The sequence below is a fragment of the Manis pentadactyla genome, chromosome 16 (genome assembly GCF_030020395.1).
Source record: "Manis pentadactyla isolate mManPen7 chromosome 16, mManPen7.hap1, whole genome shotgun sequence".
Classification (NCBI taxonomy): Eukaryota; Metazoa; Chordata; class Mammalia; order Pholidota; family Manidae; genus Manis; species Manis pentadactyla.
In genome coordinates, this window is record NC_080034.1 from 23,156,920 (window position 1) to 23,167,304 (window position 10,385).

Below are 10,385 nucleotides of genomic sequence, written 5' to 3' on the forward strand. Positions count from 1 at the left end.
ACTGAAGCAATTATACCATTTACAATCACAAAGGTAACCCAGAGAACAAGATTGCGTTGTGGTTAATTTGTGTAGTGATGCAAAGGTGATAAATTATTAACCCCTCAGAGACAATATGAATTCCCCAAAACTTGAGCTTTGTGACACAATTTAAAACCACAAAATGCCAGAAAAGAGAGAAAGAAAAAAGACAAATTAAGTAGCGAACAATTTCCAAATCATCTCTTTTAACAAAAAAGAATGAATTCATAAGGGCATTTATAATATCCTTTATAGGAATTCTATATAATCTATTTAACTATAGAAAAACCATAAAAATTAAAAATAAAAAAAGTTAAGATGATAATTCCTTTCAAATAAGGGAAAAGCTTTCTCTACTTGCAACATTCAAAATGCAGCCTACATAAAGTCTACATTCCAGAAAACTGAACTTTCTCACCAAAGTGCCATGTTTTACAAACTGTTACATTATCAGTATTTTCATTGCTCTAGAAACATCCTGTCCCCAAAGTTCCACTTTTAAAATCCTCCTATTCCTTTAAACCAACACCATGGAGCAGATTTTGATTCTCCTCCAGCCCCCAGCCACTCTTTATTAAGGCAATTTTGATTTGCTCTGAACTCCAAAATAATCTGTTACTTCTACATTATAAATCAGATTTTAGTTGTTTCTAGATATATCCTCACTTCCTTTTAAGGATTCTTATCTTAGAAGCTTAAACCCTGTCAAGACTTACCACAATACCTCACAAACAGGGGGTACTCAAAAGTTGTAGAATAAACATATCCTTATATTCTATGAATTAGTTGAGATGAACCTTATCTCAACGATTCAGTTATTCTTAGAGATATTACCATGTATCTGTTGATTGTAGAAAGAAACAAAGCCACAGCAACAGAATTTAGAGAGTAAGGATCCTGGACAAGAAGGTGGTTTCATCATCTATTACAGTGACATCATTTTGTAAATGGGAAAATGAGATTCAAAGAAAGGTGAAAAATTACACAGAAGGTACATGGCAAACCCAAGCACTCAAGCTGTGTCTTTATATTTAATTCAGAATCCATTTGATGACTCTTAAATTAGAAGTATATATTACTTCAAAAAATGAGAGGTCCTGGAGAAGAAGGCTCATGGTCAAAGTCAATGGCCTTGGAATTCTGATTTTCACCTGGAATATTCATGACCAAGTTTCTGTGCACCCACATACCTACACCTACACACACACACACCAAGATCATCAACATTCAGTGTGAGTGACAGGTTTCCATCTTAATGAAGTGGGAGGTATTGCCACATTCTTACATGGGAATTTTCATTCTTAGGGTTTTTCTTTTCTCTTTTTCACACAAACTCTAAGAAAGTTACCAACTACATTTTCTTCTCAATCCCTATTTGTCAAGGTCAGGGCAAAGTGTGATCTGTCGTTCTTCCTTTGCCATTCAAGGCCCACATGGAATGAAATTCTCTTCTTCTCTATTACTGTTTCATCAACATAAAATACAGGTATCAATCTGTCAGTTCCTCTATCTAGTTTGTCTAAAGATAAACAAGAATAAATACAAGTTCTCAGGTACTTTAATAAACCATTTCTCTCCCTTCCTTTCACTCAGCTATGCTTTACTTTGGGTTTTTAGTCGTCTCAGTACTAAATTCATTGATGAGCTCTAAAAAAAAGTAATGATTTTTGAGGCTTACTCTTACAGTGTATCATGAAACCTGATAACGTGGATTCTCAGTGCTTCAAACATCGTTATCAGTCACCAAAAGATGTAGGAAAAGAAACCAGTGCATATGTTTCTTCTGTATACATCTTTCCACCTGTAATATGCCCATAAATACAAGAAACAGACTATTTATAAGCCCACTTTTCCCTAATATAAAAAGAAACAATTATCTCAACAATCTAATGGTGTGCATCTAAATGGACAGAGATTTTGCATCAGGCAGTACTAACGCTGCTGGTTCACAGACCACCTTTTAAGCAGCAGTGATGTAGGACTTGACTAGCAGCTAATATGACAATTATGTATATGGAGCTTTCTCCAGAATCAGCACACTTTCCTCATACTTTTTCCTGTACCTTTTGGCATGCTCTCCTAAGGACCTGCCAACCCACATACATCTATTTTCCTTGCATTTTAAAAGTTTGGTTTTCTATTATTTTATAGATACTGAGATGGTGTAGCAAAGTAATGAATCTAGCTGTGTAAAGATGAATTGGATGGTTATCCATCTTGATATTGTCTTTACTCACATACTTTAAAAACCATCTAAAGCTAAAAGCCAAATAATTTCCAGTTTTCAACTTGATTTTCTCCTGGATCTGCTCTGTATAGAATCTCTTGCCTAGTTGGAAACCAGCCATTTTTCTTGTTCTACATTATATACCATTGATCAAAGTCCAGTTTCTTGATATCAGAATCTACTATCTAAAACTTGTCCTAGAGGTTTAGAGGTTTTTTCCTTCATTCCTTAATGCATATATATTCTTGTAGAGAATTTGATTGCTAATTACTGCAGTGAAATTTGGACTTTTGGGTCTTAATTTGATATTCACACTTCACATCCATTGAAAAAAGTCCATCTTCAGCGTACAGCTACATCTTAACAATGAAATATTTCATGGAAGATAAATATATGAACCAAAAACATTCACTTAATAGTAAAATATATTGAATATATTGTTAAATAAGTTAACGTCTGTTAGTAACTTTATTTCATTATCAGAAAACTTTAGTTATATATATGAAGTGTAGATACAAACATAAATAAATATATAACAATATTTGAGTATTTACATGTGTCAGAAACTGTCCTATAGTTTTCATATGCCTTTTCTTACCAAACATCATAACAATCTTTGAAAGAGGCAATACTATCCCATTTTACAGATGAGGCAACTGGAGAAAGGCTGGAAGATCTTGCCAGTGGTTAACCAGGTAGTATTGAGGGTAGAACCAGGATTAAAACCCTAACATCCAGATCCCAAATCCCCATGTCCTGTGTGCTATAATGTATCTCCGATCCTTGTTTGTTACTTGACAAGCTCAGGCAAACTTCACATTTTGTGGATGGGGTCACCATCAGGTACAGATACTAAGGTTTCCAGAATAGATGCAAACCTGTTAGAGATCAAGCACTGACTAAACAAATTGAGGGACTCAGTGGGGCACAGAGATAGAGCATGAGAGTGTGTATAAATAATACATGGACTGGAGAGTGTATGTGCCAAGTGAGTAAATAGAAATCGCTAAAAGATTTATCTGAAGAAAGCTATCAGCAATTTTACCTAAATTCTTATTCAGAGATGAATTGAGTTGAACTTTGGACAGGCAGTAGCTGGAAAAAGATATGAGTGACAGGGGGCAGGGGGAGGGTGTGAAGAACCACGAGCCCGTGAGCATAATAATAAATCATGAGCACTTCTAGTGTGTGTGTCCATGGTCTCCTGTTGTTCAAGCTGGATTGTAAAATCTATAGCAATGAAATAATTGTTTGTTTTCAAAGTACCTCCAGAACACAGTACATTTTTAGTAAATCATTAATAATATATGACTAAACTCATTAGAAAGGCAGAGGATTAAAAATGTTCCATCCAGAACATCTTTCCTTTTTTAATTCAACCATTTAATACTCCTTAAAATTAAAAAAGAAAATAAACCATACCAGGAGCATGCCAGATTGCCAATTATTCCTCTCAATACGCCAACCACTCCCCTCAGTAGCCCAGAGGACTGGTGTATGTATGAAATCATACTTTCACAGAAAGTAGAGCTGCTATTTTGTGCAGATATATATATATATATTTTTAATCTGCATGAGACATTTTAGGAAGTCAAGCAGGTAATGTAGTAGCACAAAAATTGCTTTGATGTTTAAAAAAAGTTTCAGAACCTTATTAATATTATGATTTGTGTTCCCTATAAAAGATTTTGTTAAGATGTAAGCAAACAAATAATATTATGTAATCTACAATCTTATTAGGAACACAAATTACAAAATAAATCCTCATAATTCTCTTCAAATTAGATCATATTAAAATCAAGACTATCACTACATTCCATAATAATTTGTGTGATTGACTGATTACTGAATAATTATTTAAAATGTTCTTGTTGCTGAATGCCTGCCTTGAGAGAATATTGCCAATTCTAATAAAACAGATGGGGTTAGATTTGATTGGTGCCTTAATCATCCTGTACTTATGTATTTGGGACTTCTTTTTTCTTTCATTGGCTATAAACACTGAATACTTGCATGAATTCCAAAATTATCTGACCTTATCTTTGCTCTGGGTAGCTATGGAAATGACTTAGTGGTAGAATTGGATATATAACTTGGGGGATTAGATAGAAGGGTGAATCTCTCCTCAAATGCCCCCCTTTTTTTTACCGGTAGAAAGACATACAGCTGTAGAAGATTAAGTGTTGTATCTATTCCTACACGTACTCTTCAGCCTGCTTCTGATCTCCCTCTATTCCACACAAATTAAGAATGTTTTGTATCTGGTTCCTAGAAAATACAGAAGGGCTGTTTCGAGTAGCCCTCATTGTGATTTCTTGTTCTGACAAGGACCAGAATAGCAGTCGTGTCCTTCCCATCATCAGCATCACTGTCAGAGAAACACGATGCCAGCACCAAGCAGTCTGCTCAGGCCTCTCTTGGCATCAGCCATTGTGCTGCTGACAGCTTCTTGGCTCACCGAACATTTCCAACACACCACAGCATCCAGACCCTGAGGGCCTAAATGGACTGCACCTACAGTTTATTTCCTTCTTACCGCACTAACTAGAGTCATGTATGCATAAAATGATTTAGCAAATGTTCCGTAACTGTTTAAGCTTTAATACTATATTAAAGAATGTATTGCAACAAATACATTTTTTAATATAAAAAGAGTACTCCAATGGCCACCTGAAAGATGACTCTTTTTTCCTAGAAATACCTTCTAGATGGATAGTAGTGGCCCATTTAGTATGGAGGATCCTGTAGGTAATAATAATAGATGGTCAGAGTTAGGCAGAAGGCTAAGATTCATAGCTATTTCAAGTAGATGACTGCTGGGACCTTAGGTATTAGGGAATCTAAATACATGGCCAATTTACTTGGCCTTGAAATAAATACGTCAAATATATGCTGCTCATTATCCCTCCTAGCTCTGGTCTTCACAAGGCAGTTCATACCCATGTCAGCTTTTCAAAGCATTTGATAGGCTAAGGGCTATTTAGTCTGGACCAGGGAGAAGATATTTCATTGACTCAGGAAACATTCACATATAGCCTTAATGCTTTATTTATTTATTTATTTTGCCAGGCAGATTCAAGGCTTTATTGAGAGTGACCCAAACTGGGAGCTTCCTAGTGGATAATAACCTTGTGAAATCCTAGGCTCTTTCATTACAAAATTACCTCCATCCATTCATTCTTGAAGGGGCTGAAGATTATGTCTGCAAGTGAGGGGTAATACCTTCGAGTAACTATATTTTCTTGTTTCTGAGATTAGTAATGTGATGTGTCTTTTTCCATATCCAACAGTTCTTGATTCATATCCAACTGTTTTTGTTTCATAGCCTTCTGTTTATTTTTTAAATGCTAGTCAAGTTTTTTTGAGAAGCTTATTCAATTTTATTTTAGTTCTTTTTGGATTACTCTTTTATTTATGTTACCTCAGAACTAATCTGTTACTGAGATCTTTCCATTAAATTAATTTTTTTATGGCAGCCATACTTAGAGAAGGGATTTCTTGGCTGTTTGTTTGTTTTCTCCCCATGCTTACTTTTCCGTGTTTGCTTGTTTTGCACTTGGCTTTTCTCATCTCTCAAATGAGAACCAGTTTTATATTTCCCATTCTGTATTGCTGTCTTAAGGAAATATAACCAATCCATTTCCAGAGCGAGCGTGCCATTTGGCACAGTTCTGGATTGAGGGATTGTCACTGAACTTCCTAGTCACTGCAGAGATATTGCTCATTATAGGCTACAGATCCTAATCGGAGTCAAAGCTATTTCCATCCTGCATTTGTGAACTCTGCTCTGTTCCTTCCCAGTGGGTGGAGCATCATTCGAGCTGCTTCTCAGGGGACGTGAACACAAAGGTGCCACAAAGAAGTTCCATAGTGGAGCTCTGTAGGCGTGTCTCTTCAAGTTGCTATTTTTTGTGTTTTCATTCCATTTATGTTCCCAAGATAATGTTAATCTGCTTTTGAGCACGAGAATATCTTCTCAAACATTACTAATAATGTTTCATTAGTCATGTCATGTATTTTGAGTTATAGGGATTCAGTGTGTGCTATCTGTAACACATTTACCAGAAGACCCCCAAAAGCATTTTTTAAAATATATTTCTATTTAAACTCAGTTTCATAATAAGTTATGTCTAGTACAAAATCCAAAGATCAGAAGGAATGCAGAATATGTTAACTCTCAAATAAAAGCAGGGTGTGTATCTGAGCATGAGGTTTCTAGATAGAAGTGTGGAGAGACATGGAAGATAACTTTAAAGATCAGTATACTTAGCATTTTACAGTTTTAATATATCTAACCCATGTATACAAAATTTAAAATGTCAAAACATACTGGGATCTATCTATTGATTGATCAGTCAATAAATAGATACAATGACCATAGTTTAAGAGATTCTGAGACTTGAATATGTGATTCTTTGGTATATAATTCATTAGCAAAAGACATGATTAGAATAGTATCAATAGAGTAAAATTCACTTTATCTTGTAAAATACATTACTCTATATGATATCTTACTCCATAAAAATATTTAAGGTAGCATCAATTAGTGTTTGACACAAAAAGTCTGAAGTTTTAAAAATCTAATATATGAAGTCACCTTATTGCTTCAGAACAAAAATAAGCTTGAATTGGTAATATGAATATTCAGAATAAGTAATAGCATGAGCCAAATTTCTTGCTTGTTTATTTACTTTAAACTTGCAGAAACCAAATGAGGATATATATGTGCTATTCAGAAAGAGATAAAATAATTTTTCCTCCATTGGAAAGAATCTATTTCTTTCAAGTATTTGTATATTAATATTACTAATGCTAGAAATACTAACGCAAGTCAAAATTTCACTGTGGCCAAACTCAAAGTTTTTCATCCTAATTTTCCAATGAGACTTGCAAAATATATAAAAATAAATATGAACTGTCCATTTACTTAGCCAACAAGTATGTTGGGACATCTACTCTATATAGAGCATAATTAAGTTTTAAGTAGAGCACAAAAAAAGTCCCATTTTTTGCTATAGTACCCATCTGTTATATTTGTCTACACAGCAACCTTTTCTTTGAGGAATTTTCTGTCCCATGGGGCACCTGAACCTGTTATCAACTTTCAGTAAGTAGAGGTTCTATCAATATTTATTCAAATAAATCATTACGATTCATTCTTATGTTATCATTTAAATGAAATGACAAATGTAAAGAACAAAAATTTCAGAATGTACAAAAGCATGTAACTTTAAGCAAAGGAGAAAGCCATGAAAGTGATTACATTATAGCTTGTTTTCAAAACACAAATTATTGACTCAGAGAACACAAGAAACAAGTTGTTTCTGTATGTATAAGCCAGTGGTGAGAATCTGTCCCACATTCAGCAAATACTAATTGAATTTAAGTGACTATCATTGAGATAATCCTTTTTTGGAGATTCTCAGCATTCCATTTAGTACTATCAGCCACCTGGTCCTCACTTCTCCCCACTTTCTATCCCCTTAAATTTCTGCATTTGACCTAATAACGCTTTTGGAATATGTAGATAATTTAAAGATATGTACTTTTTGTTTTGTTTTGTTTTGGTTGCATAGCATCTGCCATCACCCCACATGTGTAAGGCAGTGTCTTTCTAAGAATAACTCTGACAAAAAAATGCCACAGGAATTTAATGTATTGCCATTTCTTCTACTTGCTCTAAATGTTATCCTCTTCATTCTTTATTTTAAAATGAAACACGTTTTTATAAAGGAGATTTGTGTTGAGATTTACAACTGTATCTTTCTCAGAGTTCATTTCTCTTCTTTAAAATACCAAGGTTTACACATCCACATTCAGTTTAATTTCCTTGCTTTCATTATCCCAAACTTTTACATATCAGTGAGACTGGTTCTCATCCTAAGATTAAGGATAGGTTGAGATGATAAGAAATAAGAGAGACCATTTAGTTGACAATAGAAATTTGTAGGCTACTGACACCTACACTACTTTGAGGGGATATTTCAAAAGAGAAAGAGGAGGACTCAAAAGTCAGATTGGATTATTTGTAATGCATTATGAGATTACATCTTTTTATAATTATTCATCTTTCTCAAACAGCACTTATAATAAATACTCTTTATCTCCAAAGTCTTACTGATTCATTATCTTGCTATTTCTTCCCCTTTTAGTTGCCATGCTGAAGGAACAGTAACCAAATTTCAAATACTCCATTGAGAAATAATGTGATTTGATGACTTCACTAATAGTAAAAGCCCAAATCAAAGACTAATATGAGCTTTTTGTAAAATTGGATGAACAAAATAATGTAAAAAATTGGTGCTCACTTAGTCAATCTCAGCACTCTTAATAACCAATGTCATTACCTAGAAAGTAAAGATTATTTTAAATATTAAAGTGTTTTATAAACTTGCTTTAGAATAGAAAGATAAACCTCATTAGATAGAAGAAATTCAGTATGTTTACAATGAACAGAATTAACTATGCATCTCCAGTGTTATATATATTTTGGTTTACATGTCATCTCTGATTTATTAGCTGAAAGCATGGCTTTTTGATTTCCATCAGAATGTTGGTATCTAGAATGAAAAGTCTAATATTAGAAAAGATGTCTGTAAGATCAGCTTCATGTACTGGAAATATCATGAGCAAAGGACACTGGATTCGAATCCTAGCTCAAGAATTCCAAAACTGTGTGACCTGAGGTAAGTACTTAACTTTTTTGTCTTCTGTAAAGAGAACTCACTTGCAGGGATGTTGTATGACTTAGAGATAAAGTGGCTAACTGAGTATTTCATAGTAAAGATACAAAATGATAGACTATGAATAATAATTAATAATATTAATTAATAATAATGAATAATATTATTACTTATAGAATCATAAAAATCATTCTAACAGTGTCTGCAATTTATCCCTTCAATAAAATTCAGGTACTAAGATATTCTGAATATATACTTTACTCACAAAATATTTTGCAAAGCTAATACATACCCAAGACAGAAGAAAAAAGCCTTTGCATTATAGGAATACTCATATAGAAAGGTCCTTAGCACTAAATGTAAAATAATGAGTTACCATCTTACCATCTAAGTTCAGACATGATAAACATAATTTTTAAGTTACCTATAATGAAGAGTGAAAAGCATGTCAGAAAGTTGGTAACTGAGAAAATCTTCTGAACAGATAGAGCAAGCTTGGTTGATTACAAGAACAAAAGTAACATAACGTTTTCTTATAACTTTCTTAAAAATAAATCTTCAATGTCATTTTGGGAGTGTCTACTCATTTAAGTATGAGTAGAAAAGTTTCAATCATTTTGCCTTATTAAAAAGCAATCTATAGAGTAAAGAGCAAATTAATGGATGTTTTTAAACAGTAAATCTAAGCCATTTGGATATGTATTTTAAATGGTAAGTTGAGTTAATTTGCATTATAGAAAAATCTCTTATTTTATCAAAGGTATTTTAGAATTAGTTTCCCTAAATAAGGATGCTTCTTACAACCATACTTATAAATGGAAACAAATTCTAGATTGACTTGTCATAATATCACAGATCCTCTAAGCATAAAGAGACCATAAGAAATTACAAGTTTAATATCCTGTTTAGAATATATTTCACCTTCATCCATTCAAATGGTTCTCCTTTGTCTTTAAATCCTCAAAAGAGGCAGTTTACACATAACACATTTGTTAAATATAGCCTTCTTTGTTTATTTACCTGTAGGATTAGACATATTCATTGGCCTAAGAAGAGAACAGAAGCCTAGACTGCTTATGTGTTAGTAAAGAAGAGAAATTTTTGGATGATATTCTAGCCTTAGTCAAGGTTAACAAGCCTTGGCTTCTATTACGCAAAGGACTGACAAGTCTAGTTGGAAATATGACCTGCCACTGTGTCATCACCTCACATCTGCTAGATGTTGACAGTAACCCATTTTGGGGCTAATTTCCTGACAGACAGCACTCTCTCATTATTTACTTTTGGCATATCAGCAAGTATGCATGAACACTGCCAGAAAATAAGTCATTCCTATAGGAATTCTTAGAATTAAAATAATTATTTCCTTAGTTATGGTTGTTATCATTAACTGATAGAAAGTAATGAAACAGGAAAATTTGTAGACCAACAAGCTCTTAATCATGTTGATTACA